The sequence below is a fragment of the Podarcis vaucheri genome (genome assembly GCF_965113315.1).
Source record: "Podarcis vaucheri genome assembly, chromosome: 10".
In the NCBI taxonomy this organism is placed as follows: domain Eukaryota; kingdom Metazoa; phylum Chordata; class Lepidosauria; order Squamata; family Lacertidae; genus Podarcis; species Podarcis vaucheri.
In genome coordinates this window covers 39,614,829-39,633,694 of record NC_138748.1, presented here as the reverse complement: position 1 = coordinate 39,633,694, position 18,866 = coordinate 39,614,829, and the positions used below count along the sequence as shown (strand labels likewise).

The 18,866-nt window shown below is 40.6% G+C and overlaps 1 long non-coding RNA gene across 1 annotated transcript; it reads right to left on the bottom strand.

The window, feature by feature from the left end:
* Positions 1–8,474: 8,474 nt before the first annotated feature.
* Positions 8,475–18,375, bottom strand: LOC309542196. The gene is made up of 4 exons (XR_014224144.1): positions 18,269–18,375; positions 16,251–16,352; positions 12,735–12,780; positions 8,475–8,702 (listed from the first exon to the last, which is right to left on the bottom strand). It is a non-coding gene; the product is annotated as an uncharacterized lncRNA (long non-coding RNA).
* Between the last annotated feature and the right edge of the window lie 491 nt (positions 18,376–18,866).

Genomic DNA, 18,866 nt, shown 5'->3' with positions numbered 1-18,866 from the left:
TGGAGGAGCGGAGACACGAACCCGGTTTCCCAGATTACATGAGTACCGCTCTTAACCACTACACCACACCACAAAGGAGATGGATCCAGCAAAAAGGCTAGTTATGGGGCCCTGGGGAGTGGTGCTACCGGAAAGGCCCTTGCTCACCCTTTTAGGGAAAGGGGATAGGCAGTACCACATTTTCCAGGGGTTGTCATGCTATTGCCTGCAGGCTGCTCATTTCCCCACTTAGACCTCTGCAGGTGGTTTGTGTGGCCCATAGATCAACCAGCACTGTGAGTCTGACTCTTTCTTCCCAACTTCAGGTTGCAAGTTTGTCCATGAACTAAGAACGAAAAAGGCTGAAAATGTTTTATCCAGTCATACGCAGCCTTCTGTTTAGCTCTCTCAAGTTTAATGCCTTTAGGCAACCCACATTTGGCAGACTTACCCAATATAAGTAGGGAGGCCAGCAGGCATCCCCATTACCTAACAAATTTCTTTCTAGAAGGTACATTCACCTTTTCAGCAATGAAGGCTAAATGAAGTTGACTGCAGGTCTCAAATTTCCCAGAAGTTGAGCATGGATACTTTGGAACTAGTGATAATACATTTATAGCATTTATATCAACACACACACGCAAACACATATCCATATATAATTTATATCAAATTTACATAAGGGTTTGCTTCCAAATTTAACTCACGTAAGCCTAGAAAAAATATGTATGCACATACTACCAGATTATCACTAAAACAGATCATTCTCCTTCCAAACAGATTGTCATTCCATGCTCCCAAAATACCAAACTGTAACAAAATACCGTATTTTTCGCTCTATAACACGCACCTGACCATAACACGCACATCGTTTTTAGAGGAGGAAAACAAGGGAAAAAATATTCTGAACGAAACAGTGGATGTATCATTTTTGTGCTTCATGCTGTGGCCACAGACATGTGATCTGATGGTGAATTTGGGCTGACCCAATGCAAAGATCCTGAGGATCCATGTGGATCCATGCTTTGTAACCACGTTTTTGCACCATTGCAGCCCCAGACAACAGTGGGTGCGTGATTTGGGGGGGGGGCAGGCTGTAGCCATGGACATGCTATGTTCTCTGGTGGTGAATTTGGGGGTGACCCAATGCAAAGATCCTGAGGATCCATGCTTTTTAACCACATTTTTGCACCGTTGCAGCCCCAGGCAACAGTGGGTGCATGATTTGGGGGGGCAGGCTGCAGCCATGGACATGCTATGTTCTCTGGTGGTGAATTTGGGGGTGACCCAATGCAAAGATCCATGTGGATCCATGCTTTTTAACCACATTTTTGCACCATTGCAGCCCCAGGCAACAGTGGGTGCATGATTTTTGGGGGGCAGGCTGTAGCCATGGACATGCTATGTGCTCTGATGGTGAATTTGGGGTGACCCAGTGCAAAAATCCTTAGGATCCATGTGGATCCATGCTTTTTAACCACATTTTAAGTGGGGAGGGAAGGAAAAACACAGAAGGGCTAAGAATGCAGGAGTGGGGTATAACGGGAGGGAGGAAAGGAAGGCAAAAGTTTCCCCCACGCACCCACCCAAGCCAGCCAGCGCTCTCTCTCTCTCTCTCTCTCTCTCTCTCTCTCTCTCCCACCTGCATGTTTTCAGCAGCACCGGAGCACAGAGAGGAAGGAGCGGAGCACAGAGAGGAAGGAGCGACAGTCTGCTTTTCCCCTCTGCTTGCCTGGAGGGGAGGGGCTTTCCCTGCTCTTTGTTCCGTTTGAGCAAACACAGTAACGAAACAGAGGAGGGTGGGCAGTAAGACCCTGAGGCAGAATGCAGGAAAGCAGCAACTTCCTGTCTCACGGAGCTCCCTTCTCCCTGAAGCGCGGTTTGATTTTTGCCTTATTTTTCGGCTCCAGGGACCACACATTCGCTCCATAACACGCACAGACATTTCCCCTTCCTTTTTAGGAGAAAAAATCTGCGTGTTATAGAGCGAAAAATACGGTACAATGTTTTATTTGTCAGACATGTTCATTAATAACTGATACCAAGTGCTGAACTAGAGTTCAGTGTTTCCAGTGCCATCTGTATGTTTGGCTTCTAAACAGTATACATAATTATTTGGGAAAATTAGGGAACTGTAGAAGCTAAAGCCAGAATATTGTTGCAGAAGTATGCCAAGTCTGTATTTGTGGAAGACATTCCAATTCCTGATGCTTCAGAAATCACACAAATGAAATGACAAGCACTGCTGATGCTCAAATTAAGTGTCAAAGGTCAATGAAAAGGGCAAAACATGAACTCCTTCCTTCAATAGGAAAGTACCCAAGTAACTTTGTAATCACAAACTCATAAAATGAACTGAGGAATCTACTAATTTAAGGCTGTATACCTGACAAGCATGGCAAACATGAAACTATAGATTGTTGCCAACTAAATCTACTCAGAGCAGACTTATTAATGGGTCCATTAATTGAACCTTTTTCAATTTCAATGGGTTTACTGTGAGTAAGAATAGCAGAGGATGTAACCTTATGAAAAAAGATACCTGTATTTAATTAACCTAGGCTGTTTGCAATTAATTTCTGGTGGTGGAAACTTGTTCCTCCAAACAAAGGTCACAGTCCAGGCACAATCCACAGAACCGCAAGACTCATTCTGAATGACCAGAAGGTTGCTTTTTTTAAAAAAAATAAAAAATAAAAACAACTCTTTTTCTTTTCAACAGCAGCTCTTCATCCACATTCCAAATGGCTTTTGAAATCCCCCTGAGTTTCAAATGTAGCTTGCCGTGCCGCATGGATGACTGCTGTTTTACAAAAGAAGTTAGGCTCAAAAGCTCTGCTGGGCATGCTGAGTTAGCTATGTGGGGGCCATGAATTGTGGACCATGGTTTTATTTACCTGTTTACGAATGCTAGCTTCCAATGCTACACACATACCCCATACATTTAAAGCACGTTATCCCACCCAAAGGATCATGGGAACTGTAGTTTACCCCTCATAGAGGTACAATTCCTAGCACCCTTAACAAACAACAATTGCCAGAATTCGGGGGGGGGGATGTATGACGTGACAGTAGCCATTATTTATGTGACTTGGAGACCTCTGCACTGCTTTTTACTTCATGACATAATTCAAAATTATGGTTTCTGAGGGACAAACAACATGCACATCCATTTATTTGGCTATAAAGTGGAGGTGGGAATTCATTTACTAGACCAAGCGGGGAGCAGGGGGAAATCTACCCTTCACCCATTCTGGACTCCACTGCTTCACAGCTTTTTTCCTCCGTCAAGTCACTTCTGATATTGGAGCCATGTTGAGATATAGCCAAATATGCACACGTCCTGTTCTTGATTCTGAGCTGGCCATTGCATGCAGGTCATGTGTAAAATGTTAATTCTGCTTTAGACCAGCATCAGAACTGCCTTTTGCCCTGCATCTTCCAGTTTAAGAACCATAGTCCATAGAAATATTTATGGAATATTACATTTCACTCTGGGTTAAGCTTCAGTGACTTCTCAGACAGAACTAGGTGGTTGTTTATTGTTGCTGCTGGAGAGAATTGAGTATATTTTCATTAAAAGTTAATGTAGTGAACCTCAGATTTACTTGCTTCTCTAAACCTCACATGGCTATAAGATTCGTGATCATGTGACATTAATAAAACAAATTCAGAAGATAGACAACATTAGTACAGCATTAGTGCCACCAGAACCTTTACCAAATAGGTGATGCCATTGAATGCTTTAGAATTACCCACAGAGTGGAACCACTGCATTTCTGGCCATGTTTACCACATCCAAACTTAAGTCCGTAACTATTTTAAGTGTTGTATATGTGAATGGGCTAACATCTCACTGAGTGATGCCATGTGAGACAGGTCCTATCCTGAAAGAACTGAAAATGCTACTAACTGAAAATACCTCATTTTGGACAAGTGCTCTTCAGCTTTTTCTCAAGGATGACTATAACTGGGCGAGGACAATGTTTTTATTATATTTTATTGTTCAAACCAAAACAGGATTCTGGGCACTACCACAATGTGAAAAATAAACATCAATAACAACTGTCAGTCTTTCGGGGAATAAGAGAATAGTGCCAGGAGAATTTGGGAACTTGCTCATTTCTGCTATGGACGCCATTTGTTGCCTATTTGATGAAAAGCTATGGAAGCAGTTTATAGCTGACATTGCCTGAAGATTTCAGATCTTTTCCATTAAAGTTTCTGTCAGTAGAAGACAGAATTAACCACTCTATTTCTCACAAAAATCAAGTCATCCTTGGACAACAAAGGCTGTATTATTTTTACAAAAGAATAAAGGCTGAAAAGTAATAACAGCATATTTGATACAGAAAGAAACTTTCCCCTTTCAGCACAACAATATAATATTTAAAATCTTTTTATCATGATTTTCTTGTGATGGGACCTGAATTCTGTTCATATCTTCAGGCTGAAAATGTTATTATTTCATTTTAAATATTACAAGGTTCATATAGCAAAGAATGTCGTCCTGAAACTACAAAAACTACAAGGTGTTTTTTTAAGTTTTTCTCTCACTTCTCCATTTGGTCAGCTGGTTTTTGAGACACGAAACCATATTTTCTCATAGGCAATGAATATATGCCAGCCAAATAATCCTCTAGAAATTATATTTAGTCTACAAATAATTTTTATATATTAAAAAAATCATACGGAAATGCCTTACCATGATGAGCCATCATATCAAAACTTGGTCCAGTTAAGAACTGGGGTTTGAGTAGTCTTAGAGTGTAAGCTTCTTCCTGGAACTCACCACTGTGTTTTTAGATTTCAAATCTTAATTCCTTGCTTGAATAAACAGTGAATCTCTTCTATATGACCAAGCAATCGAAACAAATGACAATGAAGCTAAGAGCAAAGGCACTAAATTCTTCAGTTGTGTAACCCCAATAAAAAAACTTCCAGACGAGTATAACTCTATTGCAGCATAAATGACAAAAATCCCTTGAAGACTAATAAATGTTTTAAAAATGATTTTATTTATTTAAGCATTTCTGTCCTGTCCTTCTAGTTTCTATGCACCACTTAGGGTGGCTTGCAACAGTTTTAAATCCCTACACAATAAGAATATATTAAAATGCAAAACACAATTAAAAAATATACAACAGTAAAATACACAACAGTACATTATACTTATTGTGACATAGGTTTTCAAGGATTAGAGCCTACTTCTTTGGCTGCATGGTGAATTAAAGTATATGTGCAAGAATATCTCTGTGGCTGCAATAACTGATCACACAATCATCTTAGTATTTAGTATTATTATTTTTCCTATTTTTTTCTATAACTAACTGTGGACGTTGAACTTCACAAAAATCTGGTATAGAAAGCTCTACTCTAAGGCTTTCCTGTCTAAAATACAAGGGAGATACAACAGAGGAATGCAGTCCATAGAGGTTGAGTAACAGTGCAGAGAATATGTGCTGAGCCTTAGCTGCAATAAGGGACAGGGCAGATGTTGTGCACTCCAGATGTTGTTGACTACAATTTTCATCATCCCTGACAATTAGCCATGCTGGCAGGGGCTGATGGGAGTTGTAGTGTGCAGCATTTGGATGCTACCTGAGCCACAGTGGGATGAAAAGATGAGTTTGGAAGAGGGATTTAAAAGGTAATAAAGCGGGTGGTCACAACAGAGGCAGCTGGGGAGCCAATTGCAGAAAAAAAAGAGACAGCAAGAAAAAATGAGAAGGGTCTCACTTTCAGTGAGATAACAATATTTATTCAAAACCAAACAAAGAGACTTAAACTGTATTCTCACTTGCTTTGGTATCCCAAACCCACCTTTTGAACTCAATGGGATGTATTTCTGAGTAGTGCTTCTTTACGGTAGATCTTACTATGATTTATGTGGAAATTGTTTAATTTGGTTCTGTAGTTTTTGATGTTTTATGTATGATTTATGACTGCTTTTATTATGTTGTAATTATGTATTTTTTCATGTTGCAAGCCACCTTGAGCATGATTCAAACTATGGAAAGGTGGAATACAAACAAAATTATGTACGTGTGTATGAAACCTCTAGGCAGAGGTTGTGTATGAAACCTCAAGGTAGAATTGTGTGGGCTGCCTCCCCTTTTTCTGCCTCTGCATTTACCTGTCATGAGAGGCCAGGTTTGGCCAGAGAGGATTGGTTGCCCTTCTGACACTGCACTTTTTCGGGATGTATTGGGTGGAAAGGTGAATGAACCCTTGATGTTGTTCTTTCACCTTTGTTCATTCACCTGATGTTCTTAGGTCCTGTGACAATGTTGCCAGGTTGGATATGGATACTAAATTGCCACCTGGATTTGTTGCAGAGCCCAGAAGCAGCTCAGCAGCAGGTGCATTGCTGTTGCATATTGCGAAGGACAGAAGAAAGTGGCAAGGTCAGCATGGTGCAAACACACAGGCAGAACTAATCTGGCACTGCTTCCAGTAGGTTCGCACTGCAATAATCTTGCTGCTGCTTTACCCTTGTGCCTTCTGGTAAGCTAGACTGACCACCTGCTGGAAAGCACACACATTTGAACAGCAAACCACTTCTGGCAGAGCCTGGCATCTGTGTTTGTTTCCCTGTAATTGTAGGTGGTAAGTAGCTGTTTTGTGTGAGGGGGCTGTCTGTATTGGAGAGGTAATAGCTGTGGGTGAAAGTGCTGTTCTGTCACCGTTGGTCCTGTGTCTTCTGTATAGTAGATTCTTTCCAGCAGAGATGTACATTGACAAAAGGATTTTGTTCAGACCCTGATTCAGCACTTTAGAAAACAGCCCACCTCAGTCTAAGACATTTTATGGATAGTCTGATTCATCTGAGCTGAATGAAATTTGCAGGTGTATTAGACCCTCCAATCTAGATAAGGCCTACCAAATTACAGGCAAATAAATCTGTGCTTGATACCTTTAAACCACAAAGCACTTCAGGAGACCTCTTTGATTTCTGCTTCCTTGTAGAGGTTCTGATGAAGTAGACTTTCATTCAGAAAAGCCTATGTCACATTATATCAGACTTCAAAAAATATGACCCCAAACCACTTGAAACTCTTACACCACAGTTGACCACAACCACAGAATGCCATTGAGGGTATGTCTCACATTGCACATTGAATTTAAGCCATTTTGTGCAGGGGGGAAACCAAATTCTGCCAATGTTTATAAAATTATGTGTATTCTGAGGTGTAATGTGATATCTCTTGCCTTCATATGGCTCACAAACAATATCAGGAATGATCAAATATACTTATTTCAATTTCCTAGACATTATCTATCAGCCAGAATTTCCTTCTATTCTACCTGTCGTCTACAGCAAAGTACCCTGGCAAAGTCATTCAGTGCCCATTTCTCTAGTTATATTATGAAGTGCCAAAGACATGATCCATTGATAAATGTGAGACTTGCTCTTGGCACAGGAAGTCAGACAGTGCCACCTTAATGATTGATATAACACACTGCAATTCTGTTGTCTATCAATAGCTGTCCTGGTTTCTGTTATATGCAATTGAAGGAAAGCTTTCAGTGCTAACTTAATAGCTTTCAGTTCTCTAATCTCTACTACTGTCCACAAACTTAAAAAATGAGAAGTTCAAGATGAGTACACTGCCTTGAAGTTATCCAGAACTTGGAGAAAAACCGTAACAATAGAACATGCATTCAGCTCAATTCATTACTTCAAATCTACTTCTGTCGTTCTAAGTTAACAATGTATAAATGTGTTTATTGCAGTTCTGTTTTTATTATAAATCAGATTACCACTTTAGCAGTAAATTATATTTGCATTCTGCATGCTTCTTCCATTCAAATAATAGACTAAACAGTTAGCATATAATTTGGGTGCAAATCAGTAAAATGTTTATCATATTGCAAACACTGCCTTCCCCACATTAACACTGTTGTAAGACTTTGAAAATATTAACTACACAAGGAAAATATACTCATTAGCCTTAATATGATCACAAACAAACAAATGCCCTAGCTTTAAATTGCTTTTCAAAGCTGATTTTCTATATTTATAATCAATTTTCTAAGTAAAGTGCATCCATCATTATGAAAAGGCATAATGAAAGTCATGCGCATATTTCTGTCTTCAAATGACAGTGATTGAGAAAGGAGCAACTGCTTTCAGCAGACAGTAAGCAGCTGGTATCCTTAGATAAGGAAATCATTGCACATGGACAAGCTTCCAGTATTATGTAAAAATAAAGCAGGCAGAGAAGATGTCTCAGCAGTTGGCCCTTTTGTTCAGGCAGCATAATTTATAGTCAATATCCATAACATAACTTAATTATCAAATTACGCTTACAATCATTGGCATTAGTACATTCCATGCTGTCAACATATATCTCTACCAGAAAGGACCACTTTTAACTTTCTGAAGGAGGTTGAGATATAACAGTTTAACTGTAAACACTTGAAAAAGCTTGATTTACATTTTTAAAACATTTCATTTTGCTTTTCCTTAAAACCATAAAGCTATGTACAGTGGTACCTCGGGTTAAGAACTTAATTTGTTTTGGAGGTCCGTTCTTAACCTGAAAGTGTTCTTAACCTGAGGTACCACTTTAGCTAATGGGGCCTCCCACTGCCGCTGTGCAGCCACCATGCAATTTATGTTCTCATCCTGAGGTAAAGTTCTCAACCCAAGATAACATTTCTGGGTTAGCTGAGTCTGTAACCTGAAGCGTCTGTAACCCGAGGTACCACTGTACAATCTAAAAACAAAATCAATCATAGCACACACACAAAAGAAACAAAGGAACTGGTTTTAACTGTCATCAAAGTCAGTTTGCCATTCAGAGATGTTTAATAAATGGCAAAGTTATCCTGAGATGAAAACCATGAATGTCGTATGATCCTTTGTGTCATCCCAGTCATAAGGTTGGATGAAAATTCTACTTCAAGCTACAAACTTAGAACATAATTTATTGGCAGCCTATTTTAAGCCCTAACTGCACAGGCTGTAGCCTCATGCGGTCAGGAAGACCTCCAAGATGGGGCTAGGCAAAGACAGCTTCCCAAGGCAGTACCATCTTGGATTCACTTTGTTCCCCTGCCCACAATGTAGAGAAAGATGATAAAACAATGGGAGAAGGAGAATGGTATCAGCCAGAGGGATGATGAAATCTGACCAATTAGCTGGCCAGCACAAAGACAGAGAAAGGAGAAGGCTGCCCAGTCTATGAAGAGCAGCCTACAGCTTAGTGGCATAGCATGTGCTCTGCATGTATGGGATTCCTAAGAGGAGTCTGCTGGATCAGGCCAATAGCCCATCTAGTCCATCAGCCTGGTCTCAGAGTGGCCAACCAGATGCCACGAATAGCCTTATCCTCAATGAATTTAAATAATCCTCTTATAAAGCCATCCAAGTTGGTGGCCAATACCGCCTCCTGTGGGAGCCAGTTCCATAGTTTAACTATGTACAACTGAAAAACTACTTTTTTTAATTGGTCCAGCATCTAATCTTATTCCCTGGTGTCTCAGGTTGAAGAATCTCAGAGTATTGCAAAGATCCATGCCTGAGACTTTTGAGAGCTCTTGTCAGCCAAAGAAGACAATGCTGGGATAGATGTTTCAGTGACATGAATCAGCATAAGCAACTTCATATATATACTCTGAGCGTTGAAAACTTTGAGGCTGGGAGGGTGCCTTGTTTTTGAAAGAGCAGTTGCCATATCCTTTTCGCTACCAAACAGGATAACTGAGGGTTGATGCACAAGGTCAACATGTTAACAAATGGTAAAGTGTGGTGATAAATCCATTTCTATACACAACACACACACACACACACACACTGCTTTTTATCAGCCTATGGCATGATATCTGCAGCTTTTGGCAGTTGAACCATCCCAGATACTGTGATCATCATCTGAGGCTCTTCTTTGGGTACCTCCCCCACAGAGGGGGAAAACACTGGAACTGGCCTTTTCTGTGGTGGCTCCCCATTTATGGAATGCTCTCCACAAGGAGGCTTGCTTGGCCCCTTCAATACATATATTTAGGCGCCTGTGAAAACGTTTCTCTTTAACCAGGCATTCGGCTGCTTAACATTCTATGGCCTTTCAAATGTGTCTGTGGAGGGGGAGGGTTATTGGTTTGTTTTGCTTTTGCTTTATTATGTATTTTGTGTTTTCAGTTTTTGTTTTTTATGGTGTGAACTGCTCTGTGATTTTCAGATAAAGGGCAGTATAAAAATTTAATGAAATAAATAGATAGATATTGACCTTTTTGTATTAAGGAGACTGCTATTTTCACATGTCACTGAAAATCCATGTGTTTAAGAGCTGTGTCAAGCCAATGGACCATTTTAAAATCTTACAGCCAAGAATTTGTAGTCTGTTCTAAGCCTTCTGAACAGATGAGAGGGAGCACACTGGTGGAAAGACTTCTTAATCCCCACTGTCATTCATCTGGTATCTACTGAACTTGGCTGGAGCTATACCTGATGACACCAGGTTCTGCTGCTGGTTCTGTTAATTAGGGGGTGTTCTGATGTGCAAATACTTATTAGAAACTAACCCTAGCTCTGACCATACAGTGTCCTGTGGCACATGGATTAACTTCAATTACAGGTTTTCTCCAATTGCCTATGCTCTAGTTAAGAATTACTCCAGTGGTGTCTTGGACAAACTATGGCTGTGCGGCAATGTCCTGGCCTTAGCTGGTTAAGCCCTTCAGTCACTTAAATTCAAGGTTCTGACCATTGTACAATGTTAGGATTTTTCTTCCTTCCTCACTGCACAGCCACATGTTCAAAGAGTGATCTATAGGCTTAGTTTTAGAAACATTTTCACCGTTTCTAAATAAGGCAGCATTTTTTCTTAAAGCAGAGAAATACAGAACGATAATCTGTCTCTGTGTTTATGTACTGTAATTAAGGATTGTGTTAACACTGCTCAGGGAGATGCTGAAGGTACATGGGCTGTGGGTGGTGACAGGCAGTGGCTGAGAATGAGATGTGAAAGCAAAACTGATTAGTGGAGCAGAGATATGGTGTTGTGACTTAACTGCTTATTTTCTTGCTTTCCATGGTGTGCGTTGGAGGAACAGGCAACCTAGCTCATTGAACTCATTTACATTTATATTTCAAAATCTCACACTAATTTAACTCCACTACTGTGTGCTGAACATTCACATATCAGGTAATAATTTTCACACTGATATGTGTTGTCTATCATGCAATCTAATACCTTATTAATTGCTCTTATTTCTCTTTAGATGTCATTTCTCAAAAACACAACATATGTTTCAGACAAAAGAAGAGATCCATTCTTTGGTATCATACCCCAAAGATTTGTACTGAAATGTTGCACGGGTCCCCATGTTTATTATCTAATCAGAAACCACAACAAAAATGGTCTCGTCATTCAAATAATTGTACATAAAATGTATGTTGAGAATAGAGGCCAGAACTCTATGTGAATAAGGCTCCATTAAGAGGCAAGGGAATTGCATTCATGTCCCTATTCCAACATAACCACCACACCCCTGATGTCCACATATTGTGCACAGACATCTGAGCAGAAGAAGGCTAAGAATGTCGGCTTCCCTGTTCAGACATCTGCACTTAATGCATGGGTGTCAGGATCCATGTCTGGGGCAGAACCAGAGACATAGCTTCCCTGCCTCTTCTGTGTGTGAGGCTATCTTCACACATGTAACACATGAAGGGGGCTCACATCACTCTCCATTCACACAACCTGGTATATAAGTGACCGAACATCCATTTTCTCTAAGAAATGGAGGAGAGAGAAATTACCGGAACTGTACAGAGTAAGAAGCAGATATAAAAATCTATGAGGAAGGGAGAAATTGCAGAAATATTTGCCATAAACATGTAAGGCTTAACAGAGAAATTTCTTACTAGCTTGAACACAGGATGGGGGGGGGGGAAGGCACCCACAAATTCCCATGTTAAACTAGAACTGAAAAATCAGAATAGTACCAGGCACAAGGGGCATCAAAATCAACCACAAGGGCAGAAGCATGTTCTTATCCCCAGTCCATCAAAGAATGCAAAATCCAATAAGCAGTCTTACAGAGGTCAGAAAAATGCCCAAAGGGAAAACATTCTAACCTATCAAGCTGTGCTATAGCCCAGATTTCTCTCCCCATACCTGCATGTACACAAATAAGTGCACTTACACAGGACACACATTTATTTGCGACTGGAGCAACCCAACACAACTATTATGGCTGCAAAGAAGGTAGTGTTGGGTTTCAGGTTGAGGAGGAGGCTTGGGAATGGGCTCTGTGAGTAGACCCACCTCCTTGATGCTATCACCACTGCCCATCTGTTCCCCTTCTTCTTCAGAATGGCCACCCAGAAAGTGGAGACTTCCATGCCTTCCCCCCACCCCCACCCCGGCCATTGCTTGCTTGTCAGAGAGAGCAAGTGAACAGGCAACCACAGCAAGCAGAAGGAGCCTCAGGAGGACTAAGAGCCTTCAGTGTTGGTAGTGAGCTCCTTTCTCTGGCACAGGTTCAGCAGGTGCCCAGTGAAGACAACCCCTGATCACAGCCCTGAAAATTAAGTCTTCTTGAAAGTAACCTGTTTGGCCCTAGTCAGAAATCAAAGCACAGTTCCAGTACTGAGCAAGATTTGAATAAGGTATGGAATGACAGATAGTAAAATGGAGAAATGGCATGTACAAAAAAGCATAAAATGATTTCTAGAGCAGTGACAGTGGGTTTCTTTATTACTTGGTTATATTTTACCTCCAAGAATACCCAAATCATTTGTTTACCCATGTAATCTATAGGCTTTCTCAGTCTGTCTCTCCCTCTGTCTGTCTGTCTGTCTGTGTCCTATAAGAAAAATAAACTTTCTGTGAGATCCAAATGTAAAATGCAAATTTTCTCAGTGATTCCATCCTCCAATTTCTGAGCAGGAGAGAGCTGAGATATGGAAGGAACTGCCAAAGAACATTCTCACAATAGTACCTAGTTTGAAATGCATGCAGCTCAGAAATCTTTAGCTTTCCTTCTCTACAAATGAAGTAGAGACTGAGAGCAGCAAGAGAGAATAAGCCTGTATATTTTAATAGAAGAAAGTCTTAAGTCATGTCCTTACAGAGGCAGCACAATTTGTGTGCCAAGGTAGCAGGATCAAACATCAAGGGAGCTTCCAGCCTGCACCTTCTAAAAATTTCAGAATGGATGGTGTTTTTATATACTTTACAATACTTGAGCTTTGCTCAGCCTTCTCTGAAAATCTTCTACTTTCAGTTAGGCGAAATAACACAATTCAAACTCCTAAAGCAAAATTTCACTCATCAGATAAACCAGGAAAAAACTGTTCTCTTCTATCGCCAACAATAAGGACCTTTTAAGATGGTTCTTCTTTTCTATTCTGCTGACTTTTTCCAGAAAGCAAAAAATACAAGTTTCAGTTAAGCAACCTTCATGTGTATTTATGCAAGAAGCACAAAAAGCTAGACTTTTTGAAGATAACAGAATGTACCTACACATACTGGACATTTTTCTTTATTGTACCATTATAACTGTGCAATGCCCTGCACAGGTCCTTTTGAGCGCTATCTGTTAAAAAATGGAGACTACAAAATGCTGCAAGAGAGATCAACATGCATTCAGCTAAATTCACATAAGAGTTGCATTGGCTGCAGTTCCACCGTACATGGTGTGCAACCCATGTGCATCAAAATAGAACCATAACTCAGGACCATGTTATATATGATAATAATTACATCATGGCAATTAATGTGCATATTTTTGTTACATAAATAGAAGCTGCAGGAGAGTCTAGCAGAATCAGGTCAGGTCACTAGAGTAGGAGAGTTTCAAGTCCCCTCCCAGTTATGGTCCTGAGTAAAATCTCCCCTCTCCTGTCCAGAGTCAGGGCTGGGGAGGGGGGATTTTCACTGGGACTAAACCAGAGAGGGAAAGGTTCTATTCTTCCTTCCTTCTCCTTGTGACCCCAGTGATGCTCAACACACACACACACACACACAGAGAGAGAGAGAGAGAGAGAGAGAGAGAGAGACAGAGACAGAGACAGAGACAGAGAGAGAGAGAGAGAGAGAGAGGGAGAGGGAGAAAGAAATGGTATTTACTTTAAAAGAAACATACAATTTAATTATGTTTACACAGTTAACATCAGGTGTAGTTTGGTCCTCAATGGTAGAGCAGAAGCCTGCATGGAAAAGGTACCACTTGAATCTCTGGTACAATCCAGTTAGGCCAGGAAAAGACTCCTGTCTGAAGCCCTAGAAGGGCACTACCAATCAACGGAGATAACACTGAGATACATGGACCAACAGTCTGCCTTGATATGAGGCAGATTTCTATATTCATGCTATTCAACACAGTTGCAATTTGGATAGCGCTCAGTTTGCTACATCTATTTTCTTATATCCAACCTGTACAATAGGTAGAGCTTGTAGGTGTTCTGCCAGCTGCAATATATTTCTGTTAAGTATAAAATTCTATATTCCTTGAGTTACCACCACAGCTGCATAATTTGCTTATATCTGTTTGCAGTGGGCGCTAGGAGACATGTTTTTTATTGTCATGCAGATGGACAAATAGGTAGATAATTGTATTAATCATAACAAGGTCTTAGTACCTTCCAAATATGCCTTGTTGTGAATTGATTTTCAGTTCTCATGGTGAGCAATAGGAGGGCATTGGATTTCTATTTATGATGTGGGCTTAATAGTAATAGAATTTGCATGGAATTTGAAGCAAAGAAACAGAATCTGGAACATAAGCAGCATAAAATTAATATTGTGCTTTCTTTTCAAAAGTAATTGTGCATCAAGCTGTGTCTCTTTATATGACACAACTTAAAAGAAGAAGCAGGCATTATTTCAGCATCCACACATGGCAAGTTGTTAGCAAATGCCAATTTGTTTTTAAATAGACACTTGATTAGTAAGGAACAAAAAATGTTTAGCAGAATTTTAATTTACTTTGGAGTGAAAAACTTTCAGAGGCAAAAGAGAAAGATGAAAGAGTTGGATCAGTATAAACAAGGCCTCCGTATCTTGCAACCCACCTAGTCAATCACAGATGCCCAGTCATGTATGGTGGCCCTCAAAGGGAATGTATGTTATGTAGAGGCTGATAGGAGTTGGAGTCCAGTACCATCTGTAGGGTATTATGTGGAGCAGTTGTCCCTAATGCCAAGAAGATTCTCAAAGACTGAGGGTCCCTGTGTGCCAGTGCCTGTATGTGGCTGAGGAATTATTCTAGAGATAAAATTAGGATGTGATTGGTGTTGTAAAGAGAACGCCCTGGTATCATGTGATAAGGATGAGACTGTTCTCAAAGAGGGCCATTGTCATCTCTGAAGAAAAATCTGCCTGACTGAGCTGCTGGAGCAGAGTGGAAAATCACGTTATTGTCCTATATATTAAGATTATAACCAGGGCTCTTTTTCAGCCGGAAATCGCTGGAACTCAATTCCGGCACCTCTCAGGTGGGCGCCATTGCTATTATAAGAGAGAACAAGGGAGGTGTTCATGGTGAGTCCTGGCACCTCTTTCGCTAGAAAAATAGCACTGGTTATAACTATTTCAAGTCTAAACAGAATCAAAAGGGGTTTTTTTGTTTTGTTTTGCATATTAAGCTTTGAACTACAAAAGCAGAATAAAAAATATATAAAATTAATTTCCTGCATTTTCAGGAATGTTCCCCCTCCAGAATTGACCTTGTTCGGTCTTTGTGGACAACCCTCATGAGATAGGTGTATTTAACCAAAGGTATGACACTGGTTCGCCAGAAGCGGCTTAGTCATGCTGGCCACGTGACCTGGAAGCTGCACACCGGCTCCCTCAGCCAATAAAGCGAGATGAGCGCAGCAACCCCAGAGTTGGTCACGACTGGACCTAATGGTCAGTGGTCAGTACCCTTAACCTTTTTATGACACTCCAAAAGGAGTGATCCTATGCTGCCTTTGGAAGCAGCTGGGGACGGTGGGATGTTGTGAATCTCTCTCTCTCTCTCTCTCTCTCTCTCTCTCTCTCTGCAGTTGGAGAAGGAGGTCTACATTTGGAGGCATTTGTGATGTGATCATGGAAAGCTCCACCACCATTGCTGAGCAACCTTCAGTGTTCCGAGGGAAGTGGGTCCTGAACTGGGCATTTTTGGGGGCACACCAGTAGTAGATTGAACATGTTCCCAGAACGTGAGAGAGGGAATCCACCAGCCATCAATTGCAAAAAATAAAAAATAAAAATCCACTGAAAAGGAAATTTGTTAAAAGAAAAACAAGCAAGAACAGGAAAAAAGGTAAGAACTACACAACTCCCACCTTCCATCTAGGTCAGTACAATTCCAGTAGTGCTTCGGGAATGATGCTTCCTCTGTGATGAACTCTCCACTCACTTAACTCCCTAGGATTGCTATTTAAAAACGTTGAGAGTCTTACTAATCCAGCAAGAAAATCGACATATATAATTTCAGTTCTTCCTCTAGGAGAATTCAAAGTTTCAAGGGTGTGGGATTATTCTATGGCGCTGGCCCTGCACCTTTAGATATAAATATCCTTACGACTAAAATATGTTTACATTCATTCAGGGGGCAGGATTTTCTGTGCTTGGTCTTTAAAAGCATTTGTATGAAATTTCAAAAAATGTTTAAAGAATAAATCAAGCTTCAAATATTGCATAGTGCTATCACTAGATTATTCAACCAGGCCTTTGACTGATTGATATCCGATGCCTTTTTAAATGTTGTGAACCACCCTGAGATCTATGGATGTAGGGTAGTATACAAAATTAATAAATAAATTGACTATCTAACTAACTAAATGCAAAGTTGGGTATCTTGGGGTCACCAGCGCAGCAACTGCAGATACCACTGCACCTCTCAGTACCTCTGATGCCAAGTCAAGGCTCCCAATAATATACTGCTCAAAAATCTGGCTAGGCATCTCATAGGTTGCCCCATTCAGTTTTAAATGGATGCCAGCTTTGGATGCATGCCCCCCACCTCAGTCCCTTCTGTTATTGACATGACACAGAGGAGAGGGGACAATAGTTTTCCATGGGTGAGTGGTAATGGTGATGGCTGATTAAATGTAGATCAGATTTCTGAATGAGGGGGCATTCCCTGGTTCCCCTGGTAGTGGAAGCAGGCATCAGAGCCGGGTGTGTGTGGAGGATGCTGGAACCACTAGGTCACTGTCTGCACACTTCTGGTGGCAGAGTGGGTGATGGGACTAGGAGAGGGTTTTTAACACGGGGAGGGTTGATGAAATCCATGGGGGCATTCCCTGCTAGCCCACCAAACTCATGCTGGTGGTAACAGCAGTTACAGGGCCAAGAGGTCTGCTTTCTGGAAGGGGTTGCACTGAGATGGGTAGTGTATGCTCAGCTATCCGCCTTGTTCTGGTTGGGGGAGGGCATTTCGTCTTTTATTTGTTTTTCTTCCTTCTTAAATTTAATATTAAAACAAATAATGTTTTTTTAAAAAAGATCCTCAGGGGAAGGGATCATAGATTCAGAGGATATCTCGGACTGAGAGGAGAAGTTTCCTCAGAAGCGCTCTCCCAAAAGGTTCAGAGGACCCTATGAAGTCAGTGTCTCTCCAGTCTGGATGCCACAGTACATTCTTCAACTTTCCACGACTCCAGTTTGCAGGGCCACAGTAAGCACTTTGCTTGATTTTCAGCTTAGGCTCCACTTGGAGCTATTCAAGATGCTAACCACATTGCTTCCTTTCATTTTGGATCTTAACCACCACTTCCTTAACCTTGCTTATGAGGACTTACCCTCTTTTTTGTCTGACCTTATTTTTCTGGAATCTGACCTTAGCTTGACCTGACTTTCCTGGCCTGCTAGTGGAACATGACCTCCTATTCCTGGCCTCTGTGCCCAGCACAAGTCCCTTTCATGGCCTTGATGGATCTATCCTTGGAACTACACTGTCCCCTTTTGGTTCTGTTGGATTTGTTTATGGCCTCTGATAACATGAGATCCTTCTGAGCCACTGGCTAGGATGGGATAGAGAAACACCCTTTTCATTGTGGTTCTTATTTTTATCTGAAGGGGAGTTTCAGAAGGGGATGCTGGGGGATTCCTGTTTGACACTTTGGCTGTTGGCCTAATGTTCCAATAGATCTTTCCAGAAGAACTGCCTATAACAAATGTTTCTGGTTCTGCCAGTGACAATTCATATGAAATTGAACTGGAAATCTGGGGGCTATAACATCTTTACAACATTCAAAAGTGATATTTCCTTTTTGCACTGATAATCTTACACTCAAGCAATTGCTATGTAATCCAGAATAATTAAATGTATAAGATATTGAAATTACCTTTGAATCACCTCCTTCTATTGAAATTGAGTGCTCTATTCATTAAACGGTTCAGGCTTTCTTACACTGAAAAGTGTGGTATGACTGTTTTGACGAACATAACCTAAGGATTTTAATTAGACTCTTCCCTAAAAGGTATATAAGCTCATTAATGAATAGATACAATGTACATCTTTACAACTAGGACAACTATCAAAGCTAATGACATATTTTAATTCCTGTCAGTTGTTGAAGATGTTATTCATATTCACAGTATGGGAGCTTCCATCCATGCTTGTCTAAATGCAAATGAACTGAAAGGGCAATCAAATGGAAACAGAGAAAAATATAATTTTAAATACTAAACTCAATGATGGATGAAATTCTGACTCCATCAAAGGCAAGACCCTAAGGCCATCTTCACAAAAAGTAGCCTCACTTCAGTGGGACCTCTCTGAAGTAATATGCAGGGGCTGCAAAGAAAGCTTTTTATTAATAAAATTAAGTACTTTAACTTGGAAAGTCAATCTTATACCTCATAAGGAAAAACAGTTTGTTTAGACTATAACTGGTAATTTTTCTTTTCTGAACTGAGACAGATTTCAAAGCTCAGAGTCGA